This window comes from Sander lucioperca, chromosome 1 (genome assembly GCF_008315115.2).
Source record: "Sander lucioperca isolate FBNREF2018 chromosome 1, SLUC_FBN_1.2, whole genome shotgun sequence".
In the NCBI taxonomy this organism is placed as follows: domain Eukaryota; kingdom Metazoa; phylum Chordata; class Actinopteri; order Perciformes; family Percidae; genus Sander; species Sander lucioperca.
The window spans coordinates 2,588,206-2,610,372 of record NC_050173.1 but is presented as its reverse complement, the minus strand read 5'-3'; the positions used below and the strand labels follow the sequence as shown (position 1 = coordinate 2,610,372).

Sequence of the window (22,167 nt, the reverse complement as noted above, 5' to 3'; positions counted from 1 at the left end):
GACACAAAATAACACCCCAAATCCCAGAAAAAGTGATTTTTTCATAATATGGGCACTTTTACCACAACATAACAGAGTGAATTATTTCCAAATACTTTCATGGCGTTTCTCTGTTGCCCAGTCTACCGACAGAGAAACTGCGTTTAGACTGCTCACATGTACCTCCTGGTGGTTGTTGGTGCGCACTGCAGCTGCTACTGGATAAATTATTTCACCCTCTAACTGCTGCCACGGCACTACAGCAATACTACGGTGGTAATCACGTAAAATGGAACCTGAAACGTTTGTAGATTTAAATATCGATGAGATGAGAGCAGCGTGAAAAATATTAATATCTAATGATACAGCTAGGTAGGGTCTGTTAAGTTAGCTTGAATTAATCACAAAGAATGTGTATGTATGTGTATAGTTCTGGTAAGATGTCATGGATATGCAAATTAGATTGTGAGTGTAGCGCATAGTGTTTGACAGGTTTTATTTTTTGTACACAAATTAGTAGGCTATTTGATTTGTAATTTGAAAGCAAATTTATGTGTTTGTGTTTGTGTGTGTGTGTGTGTGTGTGTGTGTGTGTGTGTGAGACAGAGATTTGATGAAGTGATCATTTATTTGAATTAAATGAGATTGCGGAAGTTGTTTTATTAGGATTATTTCATTGTTGCAAACTCATAACAGCTGATTTGACTTTATGCGAGTGGTGTAACATTGAATACTAGGTGGACCTGCAGCACAAGTACAATTTGTGCAATACTGATGTATTTAAAACTTTTTATAGCCGTGGTGTATTGCAGCAATTACGTAAGTATCGACAGTAGAAACTGTGGAGCTGTAATATTGTATGATAATAAATAAATAAACAAAAGCAAAGAGATAACATAATGACTTACAACATTAAAGGCCTTTTATGTTGTAAAGCCTTCTTTATTAATGCTGCTCCTGGTGTGACACATGCAACAGTGACATTTTAAAAAAGGTCTTACATAACCACAAGTCAGCTTTTCTTGGCATGTGGAGCCCACCAAACTACTGCAACTTTTGAATAAGTCAGCCTCTGCTACAGAAAAGTGCGGTAATAAAGTGAAAAACAGGCAACACAAGCTCGCCTCATATCCCCCTCTGTGATAAAATAATGAGGTCGGCAGTGGCTGATCTAAAGCGCTGGCCATCATGAAAGAGGAAAAACAATACCCGCTAAAGCCCCCCCGACGCCCAGAGCCGGAACAGATCAAATGTCTGGCACTAAGATTACACATGATGTAGTCATATCTATTAATGAGGTTGACTGAATAATTGAACTGATAAAATATAAAGTGAAAAAAAAAAGATAAAATATGAAAGCGACATCTGGATGCTGTTTTATGGGGACCTTCTGTTCTCTTCCAGTATCACGATGTGACTTTGTCTCCCCAGTAATAATGAATGTTTGAATGCTGCTGTTGTCTGCAGTGTTTTGGGGACTCGAGGTTGGCCTGACCCAGCAGCCGACAAAAACAGAAGCCTCATTTCCTGTTCTCCTTCTCGTTGTACTGAATTTCTTCATCTCCTCTTGTCCTCGGTCTAATTTTTCTGGCTGGTCCCTGACTTGTTTCTTGCTCCCTTTTAACTCTTGCTATCTGAATCTGATGTACTCTTTTTCTTTACTTCTCCCTACTTTCTGCCTCTTTCATCATTGGGTTATAATTGGGGTACTTCCTTCTCTTTACTGCAAGTGCGCTCAACTCCCAGGCTGAGCTAGTACCACCTTGGAACATGGACGGTAGCTATTAAAACAAGAAGAATGCTTATATACACCTCATGATTTCGATGGCTAGATGGGAGAAGAAGAAAAGAGAACAAAATAATTTGTGGAAAAATGTAAACGATGGAGGCTATGTATAGCCTTCTAGTTTCTTTTTCAACATGTACATAAAAACTAATTATTACAATACAAGAGGAGAGCTCAGTTATTCATTAGTTAATGTTCCACTGATGAACGGAGGCACATACTCTCACACCCTATCAACCACACAGACAGTCTGAAGTGTTGCTAATTTCTGTTTCCCTGCCCAATTTAAGTGATTATTAGCATATTCTGCATGACAATGGTATAATTTCCCATCCACGTTTAATTCGCTGCACTGGATATTCAACTGATTGGGTTTTGATTGTTTGTGTGAACATGTAGAGCATTTTAAAGAGGTGGGAATTGATGCTGTCATTTTGGCAACATTGTTGTAATACAAATAGGCCTGATGGAGTATTCATGCCCAGCTATTAACAAGGAAATGTGAGGTTTTCACATGCAGAGCATAAAATAGCCTGTATTATGAAATGTAATTGGAGTCTTTATTTGAAAATGGATGCTTTCAGCGAGACCTGCTCTATTACATCATGACAAGTAGCTACAGTCTAGATGTATTTTAAGTTATTCAACTTCATTAGGTCGTTAGTCATTTTTCTATGGTTTTGCAAGGCTTTTTAAAAAACATTTTAAAGTTGTTGTTGTTTTAAAGTGTTGCCCAAAAACAGCATGTTTATAAAACACCTGCAATGTTGCTGTTACAACTCTTTGCTTTCACAATGTATGAAAAACCTTTCTTGCCAGTGCAGCACAAGCAAAGTTCATTTTCATTTTTACAACATAGCAATGTTACATTAGCTGGTTTAGCTTTCCTAATTAATACTTTTATATAAACAATGGATCAAGTGACTGTGTAATGTGAAAGGTGTCGCTTCATCTGGACATCTAGTCGCTTCATCTGGTGTTACCAGATAGTTAGTGGTTATCCTAGGCGAACATCCTGGATCAATTAGCAGCTAAAGAGCCAGATATTTTTCTCAGGAGTTGATGGAGAAAATATGTTATACTCAAATAATTTCATGTATTTTTGTAAGTTAAACTGACTTCATGACTATCTGTCTCTCTCACTGGCTACTCTTTTACTTCTCAGCAAATACCACCTCACCAATTTTTTTGCCAAAGGAAATGACAAACTAGCAAAGGACCTCAATCTTTTGGGGGCATTAAAAGCTCATTTTAAAGTGGTGGCACAATACCTTACCGGTAGCCTTACCTTGCACGGCAGCTGGATTGTTGCGATACCACAAGATCACGCGGGAATCACAGGGTCACACGTCACACCAAAATCCATCGTATCAGGTCTCAAGTAGTCTATATCCACAACGTTCCACTTACGGGATTGCGCCGATGCTGCTGTACCTTCCGCTTTCTTTGTGTTGTAATTTTAACTCCAGACAGCTAGCTAGACTATCTGTCCAATCTGAGCTTTCTGTTTCACAACTAAAACAACATGTTCCACCAAAACAAGTTCCTTCCCGAGGCTATTTTGCAGCTGCACTGTGGCTCCGTCTGGCACTAAGCAAGACGATTGTGATTGGTTTAAAGAAATGCCAATAAACCAGAGCACGTTTTTCTCCCATCCCAGAATGCTGTGTGGACTAGCCAGACCCTTCTCCGCAGCGTTGCGGAGGAACTAGGTTTCAAGTAATGCATTTGTGTCCGAAGAGCAGCGGACCGAACCAATCAGCAGCCGGTGAGGAGCTACTGGCAGCTACTCAAGTCAAGCAATAACTGCATTCCATCCTTTTTGTGCCCAGATCTAGAAAAAAAGATTATTTGGATGGTTTTGCTTGCAGACAATCACAGCAAGGTTCTTTGATTTAATGTGATGTTTGATTTGCTCACTACCACAGCAGCTACAACCCATAAAGTCTGTGGTATGATGAAGATGAGCATGGTTAATTTGACAGAGTTGGCAGTTCAGCGTGTAATGTATTCATGTAAAAATCATTTGGGTGGGAAGGAGTGGTGGTGGCATTTATGCAACTGAATGCTTCTATTCACATGATGGGAATCCAATGGAGTAAAAAAAGGTATCAAATAAAGTACTCTATTGGTATCGGTATCAATGTAAGGGTACTGGTATTGTCATTTTTTAAACGATAGCCAGCCGTTCTGGATTGCCATGAAATATGGTACATATTATAACAATTTGCACCATCAGGTCAAATTTCCAATTCATCCAATACTTTGGTCTATAATTAGATACTTGCAAAACTCTTGGAACAAAGTGTGTTGCTTTAAGTGTTTTTTTTAACTTTGGCTCTCTACTTGAGATTTGAAAACTAATCATGATGAAATGGTAATATGACCAAACCATTCGTCTGCAGGGAAAGAAAAGATTTATGTTAGTACTGGGCAAATTAAGGGCACACTGAAATTTTTAGTAAAGAGACTTGATGGCCTATCTTTGTACCAAACACACAGAGGGGAAATAGATACATTGATCTTCTCATCTGACTGTGGGTTAGCAAACCGAAAACAAAAATGTTTCCCCAAATGTCCGAGTATTCCTTTAGTACGTTATTAGATTTTGAACACGGACATGATGAATGCTTCATAACCAAAAATCTCTGTGATAAAGTGTCTGCTGTGGAGAGCTCATTACATGTAATTCTATTGTTACATACTGTATATGCTTATGTTACACTTGATTAATTGCTATGACCTCCCTGCACAGTGTGATACCATCCATTTTAGAATATAATGAATCCATGGCAAGTATCTTAACATGAGCTGTAAAAAATTATCATCACACACACAGTGGGCAGAACATTATATGAGCAGTACTTAACACTTGTTTCACACACTCTCTAACACACACAGACGCAGTGGGAAGTTTCCCATCTGTGGGCCACCAGATAGAGCATGTAACACTTCAAATATCTTGTAAATACACACACACACACACACACACACACCCTAAGTGTAAACCTTGTCTTCTGCATAGTGGATTACACTTGTATCTCACACACACACTCTCAGCCCGCTAGATAATGCACATACTAATTACAAAATCATAAGGTCATCAGCAGACTGCCCACTCAAAGATAGCATGGGAATTGGATGCCCAAGTATTAAATAATTACAGTTCACAGTGCACCATTACGGGAAGGGCTCTTGGGAAGTGGCTGGTCACATTATTACCGTTATTAATTGTAATTGTAATTACAAAGGTCAGATGGAATTATTATATTTCATTGTCATTTGCTGCATTAAATGATAATACACATTCTACAATGTCATAATAGAACGTATCTCTGTCATTCCTCCATATTTCCACCACGTATCCCTATATATTGCATAACACTGCATGAGTTTATATTGTATCCTCACCAGAACTTTGTGCTGATTAATATAGCAGAGAGTTGAAATATTGAAATATCTCCACACTAAGCATCCTAAGCACAGATATTGAGGAAATAACAACCCCAGCGAACAGCAACAACATGATTTACAACTATTTCCTCCGCCAAAACTATTTACTTTCAATTTGTTTAGAGGCTGGGGGTTTGTTTACATCTCTAGAACCACACTCTGTACTTTGGAGGGAGCTTTAATGTTTGTATAAAAAAAAAATATGTTTCGGCATCTTTAACATTCTTGATTACATTGCCCCAGCCCCGGTTCTGTAATGTATGCAAAATGCTGTTTATGGGAAACCGTTTGAGGAACGACTTCCCGGAGCGTGTTTGAAAGAGGGCTATTAACTCTGAAGCTAGTGTACCCATACAGCTGAAGAAATACAACCAAACTCAGCTTCTTACCAGATGTTGTACTTTCTACAGCCATAAACAGGATATTGGCCTTTAAAAGTAAGACAACAAAAGTAAAATGTGTGCCGTAAAATGGCTGTTCAATTATAACACCACTGTCGGTTTAAAGTTTCGATTCACAGACCAGTTGAGGAATACCGTATATCTGAGAAATTGGATGTTTTGCATGTCATTGGATTGCAAGGATTTGTTTACACCACCACGCATAGCTAGCTAAACGCTAAGAAAACAGTACTGACAGTCCTTGTTACTGCTACTTGTATTTGGTTTAACATATTATTGTAACCAGTGATTAAATTGGGCCAGGGCTCTCCGGTGCTCAGCCCCGGCACATAAGCCTGCTCGTTTGTGTCCGGATGTGCCTGCTTGCAGTCAGTTGCCTAATGGAAATATGTCACATAAAATTTGATGAAAGTGATGCTTTTTAAAACATAATATTTCTGACAATAAATGAAAGATTTTTGAAATGGAGTGTCTATTTTGTCTCTGCGAAACTGAGATGAGAACAATCGGAACAGGGCAACAACCCGCGCAGCACTGCAGACAATTCACCACTGCAGTGCATAACGCCTAAGTGTCTACGTCGGTAGGATTAACAGATAAAATGCCTTCTCCTAAAGCTAAAAACCCTGTTCGCAGCGGTGGAAGCCCGGTGCTCGGAAGCACCAACGGCCGCTACGAGTTCATGTCGCTGACCAAGCCGTTGAACCGGTCCTCGCCGTCGCATCTCCTCCAGCGGCGCCGTATGTGTGTGTGCGTGTGTGTGTGTGTGTGTGTGTGTGTGTGTGTTGTAGTAGTAAAGAGAGAGAATGGGAGAAGGAAGTTTGTGTGAGGTGGACCTGGTCACCACAGACCCAAATCTTTTCAGCTGTTGCTACTGTCATATGCTGCACTGACTCTTTATGGAGCACATTATATTTGGCACATTGTATGGGTCACTTCTTATATCATAACAAAGGTAATACAATGTGTAATCAAGTGATGAGTGATTAAAAGTAATGTAAATGCTAAATGCTCTAATACCTGTTGATAATACAACAATGCAAAAAATATCATGTAAGACTCGATTTCTCCATTTCTTTGCACAAAACTCTCCAGAAAGTGCCATTTAATGGTTTATTTTTCAAAAAAAATTCTACAGCGCTGCGGAGGAGGGTCTGGCTATTCCACACAGCATTCCGGGATGGGAGAAAAACATGCTCTGGTTTATTGGCATTTCTTTAAACAAATCACAATCGTCTTGCTTAGTGCCAGACGGAGCCACAGTGCAGCTGCAAAATAGCCTCGGGAAGGAACTTGTTTTGGTGGAACATGTGTACGTTCAAAAGCTGTTTTAGTCGTGCAACAGAAAACTCTACAGATAGTCTAGCTAGCTGTCTGGATTTACCCTCTGAGGAGCAGCTAACCATAGTCATCATAAATCGATCAGAGTTTGGAATGCCAACACAAAGAAAGAGAAAGGTAACACACATCCGGCCGTAAAGAGACATCCGGTGAATTTCTGGCGGCAACAGAAGTGGAACATCGTGGATATAGACAACACCACGGTCAACTTTAGTCAAAAAAAAAAAAGTCCCACAAAATAGTGGCTGGTGAGCAAAAAAAATATTGTCAAGCCCTGAATGTATGTGAAGAAATGCACAAAAAAAAACACTTAAAGTCATATTTTACCAAGATATTCATAATATAAAAATATCCAAGACACAATTGATGATCATGTTTTGAACTAGGGTACTGGCACATTTTTTGGTTCAATTCAGGCATTCATGATTCGACTGTAAAATTTGCAGTCGAATCAGGCTTTTTTAGACTATTCAGGGTCACAGGGCACTTCTTGCCTAAATGTCAGCAAATAAGTTTTTATTGACTTTTGTTCTCTCTTGGTCGAATCAAAATCAGAATACCTTTCAGTTACATTTGTAAAAACAGAATTATGGAGCTTTCAGTGCAAGTATGTCTTTTTTGGTAGATATATAAGGTCAACCTTTAGGTTCAATGATTTTTCTCATTTGAATATTCCTATCCATTTTTTTCTTAGTGTCAACTCTTATACATCCCTGCATTCCCTAAACACAGTTTTTGAAAGTTGTATTCCTGCATGTTTAAAAAAAATGTGTGAAGAATTGGGAGGCTTTGCCTGGCTCTAAGCACCTTAATGTCCTTTTTACATTTGCCAAGTAGACTATTGTAATCCCAGTCACAATAGCAGGGACACAAAGAAGCATGGAAATCTGATTGTGTAACCGGATGATGATCATGAAACGTTGAACTATGGCTAACTTCTCTCAGCTAACATGCTTTTGGACTGACAGCTTGCGCTACCCACCGCGTTGGTCCCCCTACAGGTTGTCTCATTGGAACTACAGCTGCAGCTAAAAGTTACATAGTGTTGCTTTAAACTGCTAAAACTTGTTGAAGGGTCACAATAATCACTTGACATACAAAAGAGCCGATCAATATTTGAAATTAAATTTGAGTCAGTAAGTTAGATCAGTTTGATCACACACTCCTCTCAGTGTTGCCCTTTTCTACCTAGTCTATATCATTGACATTCTAATTGCGGGATTGCTCCAGTGCCGCAGGAAATTGGATGCATGTATTTTCCGTTTCCTTCCGCTTTCTTTGTGTTGGAATTTTAAATTCAGTGGTTTAATGAGGACTATTGTTGACTGCTCCTCAGATCTCTGAATGGTAAATTGAGACAGCTAGCTAGATTATCTGTCCAATCTGAGTTTTCTCTCGCACAACTATTTTGCAGCGGCTCTGTACGAAGCTTAGCGCCGCCCATGACTATTCTGATTGGTTTAAAGAAATGCCATTGAACCAGAGCACGTTCTAAATTGTCTTGAAAATGTTAGTTCCATGTGAAAAGGACATTGTAAAGTAAAAATTTGAGAGAAAATTTTATCCAATTTTAATCAAAGTCAGTGATTTGGGCTTTTTTGTGGATGTCTTCTTTTTGTATTTTTGATTAGGTACAAATTGACTTATACTGTAGACAGGTAATGCGTGTCACAAAACCCAGAGGCAAGGGGATATATTCTCTGAGGTCCCCCATACAACTGTGAAAATAGGACTTAAGGCAAGCTCTAACTGAAATGTCCATGCAGAGGTTTGTGGACATGGTCAAATGTTAAGTCACTGGTCCACAGTGTTTAATCTCCATTTAAAGGCACACAAACTGTCAAGCAGTGGTCTAACACACAGATCCTCTGTGACAGCACTCTGACAGGGTGACATTTCGGCAGAGAGCTGCCTTCACATCCACCATGTGACTTTTTCACAGTCAGCTGCAAGGACTTTTCACTGTGTGGATGGGTAATTATGGCCCTGCCAATTATGTTAACTGGGGTAAAAAAGTAAGGCAGCGTGAAGAAATGAGGAGGGAAATAAATTAAGTCTTTGTCATTGTTGGACTGAAGCAATTATCATCACTCTATAACATGTGTCACAGTGTGTTTAAGGGTACAGGCATACCTGATGTACTGCAGAGGTAGAAATCAACTATGTGGTTGATGTTATATGTTGTTATGAGCGCTCTCCAAGCTAACAGGAGTATGAAGGTGTCAGTGATGGTCCTCATTAGTACTGTATGTGTGTACATGTGCTTTCCCATCAACCACAGTGGTTGTTTTCATTAAATAGTTGCAAATTGCAATTATTATTTATTATTAATTTACAGAGACCAAACAATTTACCCACACGTTTATGGTTGTATGTATGATTTACATAGAGGCTACACTGTAGCTTACGTAAGTGGCCGGAGGTTTTATACTTGATTTATACTCGTTGGTGTCTGTGTCATTCTAACATATCTCTCTAAGAGAAGAGCAGAGCCGACATGTGTTTACGTGTGGGGAGTGTGTGGTAGAGCTAGTGAGTTTCCTTTTAACAACACTCAAAAAGCGTTTGTAAACTGAGGACTCTTATTGTTGAAGCTTTGTAGGTGGAATTCTTTCCCATTCATGCTTGATGTATGACTTAAGTTGTTCAACAGTCCGGGGTCTCCGTTGTGGTATTTTGCTTCATACTGGCCACACATTTTCTATGGGAGACACTCACACTCTTTTACTATGAAGCCACGCTGTTGTAACACATGCAGAATGTGACTTGGCATTGTCTTACTAAAATTAGCAGGGGCGTCCCTGAAAAAGACGTTGCTTGGATAGCAGCGTATGTTGCTCCAAAACCTTTAAGTATCGTTATACAGCATTAACGGTGCCTTCACAGATGTGCAAGTTACCCATGCCATGGGCACTAACACACCCACATACCATCAATGATGCTGGCTTTTGAACTTTGCGCTGATAACAATCTGGATGGTCCTTTTCCTCTTTGGCCCGGAGGACATCACGTCCATGATTTCCGTTTTGAAATGTGAACTCGTCAGACCACAACACATTTTTCTACTATGCGTCAGTCCATCTCAGTTGAGCTCAGACCCAGAGAAGCTGGCAACGTTTCTGGGTGTTGTTGATATATGGCTTTCGTTTTGCATGGTAGTTTTAACTTTCACTTGTAGATGTAGCGACGAACTGTGTTAACTGACAATGGTTTTCCTAAGTTTACATAATGATGTTGGTTTTTAATGCAGTGCCGCCTGAGGGATCGAAGGTCACAGGCATTCAATGTTGGTTTTTGGCCTTGACACTTACATGCAGAGATTTCTCCAGATTCACTGAATCTTTTGATGATATTATGGACTGTAGATGATGAAATCTCTAAATTCCTTACAATTGTACATTGAAAACCGTTGTTCTTAAACTGTTGGACTATGTGCTTACACAGCTCCCCATCCTTGCTTGTGAACAAGTCTTTTGGGGATGCTCCTTTTATACCCAATCACGACACTCACTTGTCCAATTAACCAGTTCACCTGTGGAATGTTGCAAACAGGTGTTTTTTGAGCATTCCTAAACTGTCCCAGTCTTCCGTTGCCTCTGTCCCAGCTGTTTTGGAGGGTGTTGCAGCCATGAAATTCAAAATGGGTGAATATTTGCAAAAAAACAAAGTGTATCAGTTTGAACATTAAATATATTGTCTTTGTAGTGTACTCAATTGAATATCAAAGATTTGCAAATCATTGTATTCTGTTTTTATTTACGTTTTACACAACGTCCCAACTTCATTGGAATTGGGGACTGATAAACATATTATTGTCACTGGTTGCTGAAGTAGGCTACTGTGTCCCTTGCCTGACATAGGAGAGAAACTGTGATCCAATATCCAGCATGGTGGCCCAGTTGCCCCGGCGATGACCAAATCCTGCACACCAGACCAGCAAGCCGTGGTGCATAATATATATGGCGGATGCAGCCGAGGCAATGGCAGAAAAACATTTTGATGGTTTGAAGGTTTGTAAAAAAAGTAGAGTGTTTGCAACAACTTTTGCTCTGTATGCTCTGCTTCACACACCACAGTCAACTTTAATCAAATAAAATGTAATTTCCCCACAAAATAGTGGCTAGTGAAAATGCTGCTTGGTTACTACTATTACCACTAGTCACAGTGGTACAATACATACAATACATTTGAAGTGATATTTTACCAAGATATGCATATAAATATAAATATAAATATATCCAAGACACATGCGATAATCGTGTATGCAACTGCTAAATTAGGGTACAGGCACCTTTTTTGGTCCAATTCAGGCTTGTAAATGCAGTCTGCTTCCACGAATTCAAGTTCCTCTGTGTTCCACTGTTTCTTTTTTTATTTTCATGAATAAAAATGTTTCAAAAACAGTTTTGGATTCAACTCTGGAAGTACAATGTTGCCATGGACATGGCATAGTAATATTTGTAGTGATGAACGTGGTGTGCTGTCATGCTGATTTGAGCACATTCTAAATGTGTATTTGAAAAATCAGATTGCCTGGTTGGATCTACTTGTATAATTCCTAATTCTTGATAGAGAGAGTATGAATAATAGCGTGATGCAACAGTTTCTCTGTTTAGACAGTGTAATTAGATTACAGTTCAGTCAAATTAGATTGACCTAAAAAACACTGTTAAAGACGAGGAACACTATTTTTGAGTGTTAATTAGGTAGTTCATTGAGTAGATTGTTAATTAAAATTTGATTAAAGATCCAATAAGAGACACAGATTTAGACCACATTAAGAATGCATGGGGGTTGCCATGGTAATATGTTAACTTCAACCAGAGGGAAATAATCAGATGCAAATGAGCTTCACATGTGTTTTTTTCCTCTTCTTCCACCTAAAAGGGACTGTGATGAGATGAGTTAAGATAATAATTTATAGTGAGAGTTCCACTGCAGAGGAAAATTTCATTTAGGGCTCCTAATGATCCGTGAATGGAATTATTAAATCATCCCAGACAGATACACCTACAAAATGCCAATATCCCATAAACCATGCCAGTAACCTACATTAAGAGTGTAAGTGGTTGGATGAACTTTTGAACCACACAAATTAAACAAAGTGTAGAACAATATTTATATCTCGTGAGTTAATTAGCTAGCTGATACTCATCTGCCATATTAATCATTGGTAGACTCAAATTATAAACAAAGATTTAATATCTATTTATTAATATTTAATTCACCTCTGTGAATTTAATTTAAGTATTGCATTTTATTTTTAAAGTTGCACTTGCACAAACCTCTTGTAACATGCTGCTTTTAGTGCTTATATGTATTATTATAGTATAGTTTTATTTTAACTACAAAAGAAAAGCCTTGCAAAATGTCATTTTATCTGAGTATAAAAACAATAAACATCATTAATTCATTCATATATTATTTTCCTCATTCATTCTGAACATTACACCTTTCCAATGCAGAGAATAACCTATTCAAACTGAACTATCTAAAAATGTATTCTGATAAAACCTTCTGTGATTGCCTAACAGTATAAAAGTAATACACTTTGAAAATACATGCAACACAGAGAATACATTGCCAGCGAAGCACCGTGAAGCGTAGATCCGTGCCCGATCACGCGCCTGGCTGTTCATACCAGCTGCGCATTTTTCCGTGCCGGTTGACCCTACTCCTCTCCACTCTACAGAACGTCTCTCTCTCTCTTTCCGAGTGTTTGTGTAAGTATGTGTGTGTGGGTGTGTGTGTGTGTGTGTGTGTCACTCTGTAGGTCTGTCCGTCGGTCTCTCTCCATGTGCCTGTTCGCGTGTCCTGCTGTAGAAACAGCTGAGAAATCAAGACTGCCAAAATCACCATAAACCTGAGTGTTTTCTTTTGAAATTTGTTTTATTTTGTAAAGTATCCAGCTGTACCGTGGCCTTCCTGTATGTGATTACCTGCATGGCTTGACACATTCACTCGCACCTTGCAGAAGAAATAGAGGAGACGCCAAAATGATTGCGGCAACATGCGGGCTGGTGAGACCACTCCGCGTCTGATCGCAGCCAGTGTGGCCAGACAGATACATGGGTGCCGAAATGAAAATAGCTTTGCTTTGCCATCTGCCTGTCAAGGTTTATGAAAGATGACATACTGTACATTAGGCACGGCATTGTGGGTAGGCCTAACGGGCCTGGGCCCCACACACTTGTACAACTGGCCCATCCTAAATGACTGGGAGAACATACATTTTCTTAACTTTTATTTTATTATTGAGTCTCCATTTCTAAAAAAGTAAAAGACAACATTTATTAAGTTACCGGACCAATCACAACAGGCCATTTTACGCTGTCATGATTTATATGTCCAACCTGCCCCGTTTGGTCATGTATGATGATGTAGCAGCTATCATGGACCAAACAAGGGTTTCAGTTGAGCTAAATGCAGCTTTACAGAGCCATGATCTGATTGAAAACAATAACGGGGAAAAAAAATGTGCACATTTAGCCCCATTAACATCAATAAAACAGGCACCAAAGTCTGGCACCAATGCAAAATACTAATGACATAATGATGAGGAATGACCCTTTCTCCTTCCTTGGCTGTAAACAGGAAGTATCATGTTGCCACAGAGTCAGTCAGTGCTCTTCTCATAACCCGGTTAACAGATCCAAAGAACTCCTTCAGTAACCGGGGTATTCCTGCATGTGTACACCTTAAACAGAGTATGATCGGTTTAAGCGTATGCGCCTGCTCCATCTGGCCCTCTGCTGGAGTGTTTTTTTAACCGAAAATAACCCGTCAGCGCTATGAGTCATAGTCGTTGCTATGATACCATACAACAAAACAGCGTTTGCCGAACTGCTTTACTCCCCGCTGAGGCAGCAGCGAAAACCAGGAGATGGCTAAACAGATTGTCCATCTCCGGGGCAGTCAACGTTGTGTCTCGGCAAAAGAGTGGAGGGACCGAACAGCCCCCGCTGGCTAACGTTAGTTAGCTAACGCTAACAAAGTTAGCTTGTTAATTCCACCCGACACAAGGGGGTAAGCTTCCCCTTGGACCCGCGTAGCTCCTATGGCGCCATTTTGATGCTACCAAGCCATCACCTCCCATTAGCATTCCATTGACTGCCATTCATTTTGGCACCACTTTGACAGTGAATAACTTCACATCTGAAGCGTTTAAAGACTCTATTTGTCCATTGTTTATTTCTAAAGAAACACGACAATGTATAAAAGGCTCCATTACCTTGTACCTCACGTTATGGCTCTGTAGCAGGCGTTTTTGTAAAAATAACGATTGTGTCATAACCACGCGACTTGCTGTCGCACAGTAGAGAAATTACCGTACAGTACAGGAGAAGCTCGCAGGCAGTTTCGACTCACATTAGCTGTTTAAGTTTAATTACTAATGTTAACTAGCATTTTAGTTAGCAATAATTAGCCTGTGTCCATGTTATCTCCTTACATATACCTATGCTCTCCGTCTCTGCAAGATTGAGATTTCTCTTGGCACAGCTACCAGAAGACTTACAACTTTCAGACAGGTTGCTGATGTCACATTTCGTCTCTCTCATTTGGGGGCTGCGCAGTAACGCTCAGCCATCACCGGAAAAGTGCTTCTGATATCCTTCACTGGTCTCCGTCCAGAGCAACGGGATCTATTGGTCCATTCTTATATAGTGTCTATGACCCGACACTGGTTAGATATAATGAGCCGAACAGTTGTCAGTCATCTGGCGCGAGCACTGTGCTTTCCTACGCTGTGACAAGAGTGTGTAGAGTTGAGCCGGATCCTCGGCTGAAACGAGTATCCGGTACGGATAAAGCACTTTTGCCGAGTACGAGTATTATACGAGTAATACGAGTCAATATCTGTGCTCGGATTGAATAAAAATCCTCATTGGGAGCTGGCTGTGTCTGCGTTCTGTGATAGGCTAGTTGTCACAGCGCCCCTCCCCTACACACATACAGATGTATTGTGTTGCTGTAGGTGTCCCGCTCTGCTCAGTCACACAGAACAGCTCTCTCTCTCTCTCTGTCTCTCCCTCAGTCACTCAGGTTCGCGGGTCTTTTCCGTTAACGTTTAGGTTTTTTTCAGCTTCAGGTTTGTTTTTTACTTCGGTTTGTAGTACTTACTTATTAACCAGTAGAGTTCTGGTAAACGTGGGGTTTGTTCAGACGTGGTGCTTGGTAGAATGCGACTCGCGTTGCGTCTCTGCCTGTCGGAGATTTTTTTTCTTTTTTAAACCGTCAGCTGGCTCTAAACAGATCTGAAAAACAGCGTCGGACTATTTGATCCGTAGAACAATGTCTGATCAACCCATATCAATTGCATGCTTAAAATAACATACCGGTTAAAGCCCCGCCCACTTCCGGGTTAGGCCCCACCCAGTCCGAGTACAGATACAGATACAGATAATTCATATGGTTAACAGATACAGATACAGATACAGATAATGCTGTACTCGCTCATCCCTAAGAGTGTGTTAATGAAGCATTAAGTTTACTTATTGAGTGGCGGTCGGTGTAATTTTGAAAATGACAACAGAAATAAATAATTAGCTTATTTCATATAGCTCCACAATTCATATCAACTGCCAATTGTCCACCTGGAAGTGAGATTTGTGTTAGCGAGATGTCCTGGCAAGATTTTAATGCTCAAATTATTTGAGACTCGACTACGCTGTTGGTAACTGGCGAGAACAATCTGGAAGGGCTTCCATTTCTGCTTAAGGAGCTTTGATTATGCTAGCCATCGACTCTGGTTCATTACACTAAAGTAAATTAGGTCATTTGTGAGAAATGTGAGCAAACCTGCAAAAACACTATGACTATTAATTAAAACAGCTTTTTTAGGCATGTGGATGGACATTGGATGGATATTGAAAAAATCCCCTGCAGACAAGTAACAAATTGGGAACAGTAATTAGTAGTAATTATTAAATTAATAAAAAAAAATATATTTCTAATATGGCAATGATAATACACACTCAAACGGAACACACACAGTCTGCAATATCCACACATGGTGGATGATGATGATGATATCCTAACCTAATTTTAGAGCAATAACTGGCAGCATTTTGTATGTATTGTGTATGGGTGGTAATTGAAAGGGCACATTAGGGAAATGAGATAATGTCACTTCCAGGGTCAACAATGACTTTCAGTGGCAGAAAAAAGAATGGAAGTTGTTATGAGGCACTGTTGTGTCTGTGTCACCTCTGCTTTTCATCATCAAGCTTGTTTCAAGAGGCAGAGGATTTCAGGAGTTATCTGAATTATCTGGGACTTTGCTAAGTAATGTACAAGTGTGCCATGAAAAGTTATTTGTGTTACTCAGTAAACAGGCCTCTTGGACCAGACTCCAGGTGACTTGATATCATACAAATTTGGAAAGTACAACTACAGAAGATCTATGTTTACAATATTTTCACACTTTTTTTCACAGATGGAAATATGTTGGGTTTAAAAAGCAGAAGGGTTGAATTCACTGCACCCCAGAACTTGCTAATTCCACCCCTGCGTGAAAACACATTCACACATGCAACACATGCTCATACAGACAGTTGCAGACTAATTATGGTAGCCTATGTATGCAGACATACATGGATCAGCACACACAGTCTGTCTGTAATTAGCTATGGAGTACCTGTGTTAGCAGTCGCCCGCAATTACAGCCAAGATGCAACTTATCTACATATGTGAATAATTTTGCATAATAATACATCTCTGGAATCTTTCATCATGCCTCAGGTGGCATCTGTGTGTCTCTGTCTGTCTCATAGCCTCTGTCTGTCTCATATGCACTCTAATAATAACATAAAGCAGCTCTTGAAAAGCAGGAGCAGACAGAGACAGCTGGGGTTTACACTGTGAATGTTAAGACACACTCAACGTTAAGTCAAACCCAACGGCATCCGTGGACCATATGCATGTTTGACAGTGTCACAGTTTGATGTAATTTCTTAATCAAAACCTGCCTTTGACTTAAGTTAACACCTCAGGGCAGACGATTGAACATCAGGTGCATTTATAAAGTGGCCGCCCGAGCACCAATCTAAACCTTTTATTATTTTAGAGCCTTGCCTGATGACTCCCTTGACTGTTCTCTTGAAGCGTTTAAAACACAATCCACACTAGTCATCGCCTATTGGTTGTAATATGTCTGTGTGTCTGTAAAATGTTGCCCAGACACAATGTCATGTATTATGAGGAAATGTAATAAATTGTTCTAGGAGGTCATAAAAATAGAAATATCTACAGATAGTTAAATGGCATCCAAAAACTAACTGGGATGTTTTGGGACCTATTGGTGGGATTGCTATGGACGAAGTACACACCGCGATACACTGGTAAGAGCAAATTACGTTTGACCATGTATCCATCTTTTTTAAATAGCTCATGTTACCTGTATTGTGTGAACAGTTAACTGCATTTAATATCGTATATGGTGTTTTCTTTTGCGGGGTGCAAATGTTCCACCAAAACAAATTCCTTCCCAAGACTATTTTGCAGAGCCACCGTCACTGCGTCCGGAATTTTGCGCCGCCCAGGACAATTGTGATTGGTTTAAAGAAATGCAAACAACTCAGAGCCTTTTTTTTCTCCTATCCTAGAATGTATCTGTGGTGTAGCCAGACCGTTTTATGCTGAATTACATACACAGCATTGGTACATGTAAATCCCTCATTCAAGTGAAGGCAATTTGAATCCAGCACAGGAATGGCAGACTCCGCCACTACAAATAAAAACTTCTATGTAGAGATAATTACTGGTTGTAAATACATTGAATGGCTATTGCTGAAAAAAGGCCAAGAGTGGGTTTTAATGGGATAGTGGGATTTAATGAAAATCTTTATGGTACAACTTTAAGCAGAAATCTTGGGGAGTGTAAGGGGACTTTAAATGTTTTCAAAAGATTTGAAACACTTATGTGCTCTGGATGTCATGTTTTATCCACCTGCTGTGTATCGCATTTTTGGAGGAACACTATTTGGAGTAGCTTTCCCCCCCTCGATTCCATGCTTTATTTGATAGCAATGGTTGAGAGGTGACTAAAAATGAGGGTGCCCCTGTTCCAAATACCTCGAGTTGAAGAAAATTGAGCTCTGGGTCATAAAAGCTCTACGTCACCACAGCTTTCTTTCTGCTGTTCAATTAGTGCCTTTCAACTAGGACCTTTAAAAATTAACTTAGAGTGCTCATATTATGCTGTTTGGCTTTTCCCTTTTCCTTTATAGTGTTATATATATTTTTTGTGCACGTAATAGGTATACAAAGTAATATGAGCACTTTAAGGCGACTTGTCCTTGTTGACCATCTATTTTATGTCACAGGAGAAAAATCATTATTTAACATGCTCCTCTTTGGGCAATCTTTAGAACCTTGCAATGAATTTGACTATAAAACTTTAAGGATGTATTACTTTGTAAACTGCTTTAAAGGAGGGAAGACGCCATATTTAAAAGGTAGCAGTTGTATGCGGTGCATTGTATGGATTATTTTTACGACAGGGCTTTGTTTTTGAAAAATGACTAGAATGGCAGACAAGAGACTAATCTGACGATACATATATATTGTTTGTATTCATGGTACTAGCCTTCCGTGAAATGTACACTAGCGACCCGTAGGTGGAACAGTAGGTCGTAAGACAGTTGACGTTGGACTTTGCATACACAGTATTTATGCACAGGATCAGCTCTGTTGAATGTGGTTTGAAAATGTGCAATGAAACCAGCATGCTTTTTGTTGAATATCAGTTTAAATACAAGTAATTATTTTTCTTCATGTCCCCGCAAATTGATCAAAGAGTTTCTGATTCTTATCCAGCTCAATATTTGTGCCACTGATGTTAACCTTTTCAGTACCTTTTACATCATTACAGATAGCCACAGGCAGTATAGATAAAGGCATCATCTGTAGTCATTCCAACAACCAATAGAGGTCTAACAGGCTTAACATGGATGAATAAATGAATGAATATGTGAATGAATAAATGGATCAATGAAGCAGGTAGTATCTTAAAAAATGTACTTTTATTGTCTAAATCTTACCAACACCCAACCAATTACACCAGTAATTCAAATAATTTAATCTTGTAGAATATAAACGTCCACCTGGTTGCACTGGAGCACAATGGCAATACTGGGAACGGATTGATTTCAGATGCTGCTGTGTTGGGAATCATTATCAGGATTGTAGTGCTTTAGGGTAGCCTGACAAGCCAGACCCACATCAAGATGCTGGGTCTGGGAATTCCCTCTGCACGCAATAGGATAGTGCTACAACCAACCAGAGCAACGAAGAAGGTAGCGGAGCTAGTTGATAGATTAAACTTTTGCCGTATCCTGTCTGCAAAACTCCGAACACATCTTCCTTTTTTAAGAATGACTTCAGTGCCGTTCTTTGTTCTTTTCTCAAAGAAAAGCTTAACTCCAAGACTCCAAGTCATGGCCAAAGCCGATTCGAAAGACCGCTGTTCGCCAGCACCAGCAGCCATCGTCTTTGTTTTCAAGTAGCAGGGAATTCACGCGGAACCGTCGTAACTCTGCCATCATTATGTTAAGCCTGCCCACCAACTCTATACACAGTGTGATTGTCCTGTTCTAGTCCCGTCCTTACCTAAACCCAACTGTCCCGTTCTTGTCCCACGTGTCACGGAAACTTACCTTTTATAAGCCCACCCACGATCTTTTCCTTAACCTAACTGCGTGAATAGTCGCCAATAGTCCCGACCAAGTGCGTTTAGATAAGCGTTTACATACACTTACCTAAAGGATTATTAGGAACATCATACTAATACCGTGTTTGATCCCCTTTTGCCTTCAGAACTGCCTTTTCGTGACATTGATTCAACAAGGTGCTGGAAGCATTCTTTAGAAATGTTGGGCCATATTGATAGGATAGCATCTTGCAGTTGATGGAGATTTGTGGGCTGCACATCCAGGGCACGAAGCTCCCGTTCCACCACATCCCAAAGATGTTCTATTGGGTTGAGATCTGGTGACTCTGGGGGCCATTTTAGTACAGTGAACTCATTGTCATGTTCAAGAAACCAATTTGAAATGATACGAGCTTTGTGACATGGTGCATTATCCTGCTGGAAGTAGCCATCAGAGGATGGGTACATGGTGGTCATAAAGGGATGGACATGGTCAGAAACAATGCTCAGGTAGGCTGTGGCATTTAAACGATGCCCAATTGGTACTAAGGGGCCTAAAGTGTGCCAAGAAAACATCCCCCACACCATTACACCACCACCAGCAGCCTGCACAGTGGGAACAACGCATGATGGATCCATGTTCTCAATCTGTTTACGCCAAATACTGACTCTACCATCTGAATGTCTCAACAGAAATCGAGACTCATCAGACCAGGCAACATTTTTCCAGACTTCAACTGTCCAATTTTGGTGAGCTCGTGCAAACTGTAGCCTCATTTTCCTATTTTTAGTGAAGATGAGTGGTACCCGGTGGGGTCTTCTGCTGGTGTAGCCCATCTGCCTCAAGGTTGTGCCTGGTGGCTTCACAAATGCTTTGCTGCATACCTCGGTTGTAACGAGTGGTTATTTGAGTCAAAGTTGATCTTCTTTCAGCTGGAATCACTCGGCCCATTCTCCTCTGACTTCTAGCATCAACAAGGCATTTTCGCCCACAGGACTGCCACATACTGGATGTTTTTCCTTTTTCAGACCATTCTTTGTAAACCCTAGAAATGGTTGTGTGTGAAAATCCCAGTAACTGAGCAGACTGTGAAATACTCAGACCAGCCCGTCTGGCACCAACAACCATGCCATGCTCAAAGTTTTTTTTCCCATTCTGACATTAAGTTTGGAGTTCAGGAGATTGTCTAGACCTGGACCACAAGCCTAAATGCATTGAAGCAGCTGCCATGTGATTGGTTGATTAGATAATTGCATTAACGAGAAATTCAACAGGTGTTCCTAATAATCCTTTAGGTGAGTGTATGACGCTAAAAGAGACTTTCAGCGTCAATAACATTGCCAAGGGCACCTGATCAAGCGTCCGTATTTTACGCAATGGGTATGAGAATGTGTTGGCGTTCCATACATACACTGAAGGGTGCTTTTTGCGTCGTATCTGATGCTGAGAGCAACTGCCCAAGCGTCTGTATTTTACGAGTTAGGAGTGAGAACGGGTTGGTGTGATTAACATGATGCTGCAGTGGCAGATATAGCATATGCTTATATAAAGACTTACATACAAAGATCAAGGCAATACATAACTGTGCCCCTATCTAAGATAGAGATATATGTATTTTAGATTTTAGATATGTATACATTGTACAGATGGGTAACAAATTAATGAAAAACCTAAATACAGGGTATATACAGAAATCCTGGAGGTAAATTCAATACCTTTTAATACCATTTTTAATACCTTCTCAATATTTTTTAAAACCAACACGCCATTGAGTTGCAGGTTTTTACGGCAACACGTTTTCTAACCATTAAACAGAGTTTGAGATTTATAAAACTACACCCTCTAGGCCAATAGAACAATGCAGATAGGGAAAGTCAACAGAATAGATTGAGACTCACTGACTTTGGAAACATCTTGCAACCCTAACCCATCTTGCATTTATTTCACCTTTAGAATAAAGTTAATAGATGAAATAAAATGATAAATTAAAGCAGTTCAAAGAAACAAACATTCACTGATGCCATTATAACCACTTAAAACTAAGTGAACCTTCTTCTGTACGTACAGACACCCAAATGAGTACACAGAAAATATTCCATGAGGCAAGTGAAATACAAGAAAACAGACATACATACAGACAAGCAAACAAGCATTCACTGTTTGAACTTGTGATGCCATTATAACCATTTGAAATTAAGTGAACCTGTGATCTCATGGTAAGTGCTTCAATTGAATTGGTTTTTCTTCCCCACAAGGGGTCAGAGGCGGACTTTACCATTAGGCAAAGGTCGGCAATTGCCTTGGGCCCCGAGCTACCTAGGGGCCCCCAAAATGCCCCATTAACTTATGCTTAAGGTTTTTTTTTTTTTTTTACTTTTCGCAAATTATATATTTCTAAAACTCCATTTGCGAAAAATGGCATCAAATCATTAGTTTCGCAGACCGGAGGGGGCCCCCCCACCTCACTACATGATTGGACTATTCCATTATCTCACTTACTGCGCATCTGCGAAAGTGACAAGGCTGTAATGCGCCAAAATACGGAGAAAAAAAGTGA

At 39.9% G+C, this 22,167-nt stretch overlaps 1 long non-coding RNA gene across 1 annotated transcript; it reads right to left on the bottom strand.

Annotated features, from left to right (window-relative positions):
* Nucleotides 1-1,531: 1,531 nt before the first annotated feature.
* LOC118495204 lies at nucleotides 1,532-21,862 on the bottom strand. The gene is made up of 3 exons (XR_004897525.1): nucleotides 21,289-21,862; nucleotides 12,242-12,245; nucleotides 1,532-1,543 (listed from the first exon to the last, which is right to left on the bottom strand). It is a non-coding gene; the product is annotated as an uncharacterized LOC118495204 (long non-coding RNA).
* Nucleotides 21,863-22,167: the final 305 nt, after the last annotated feature.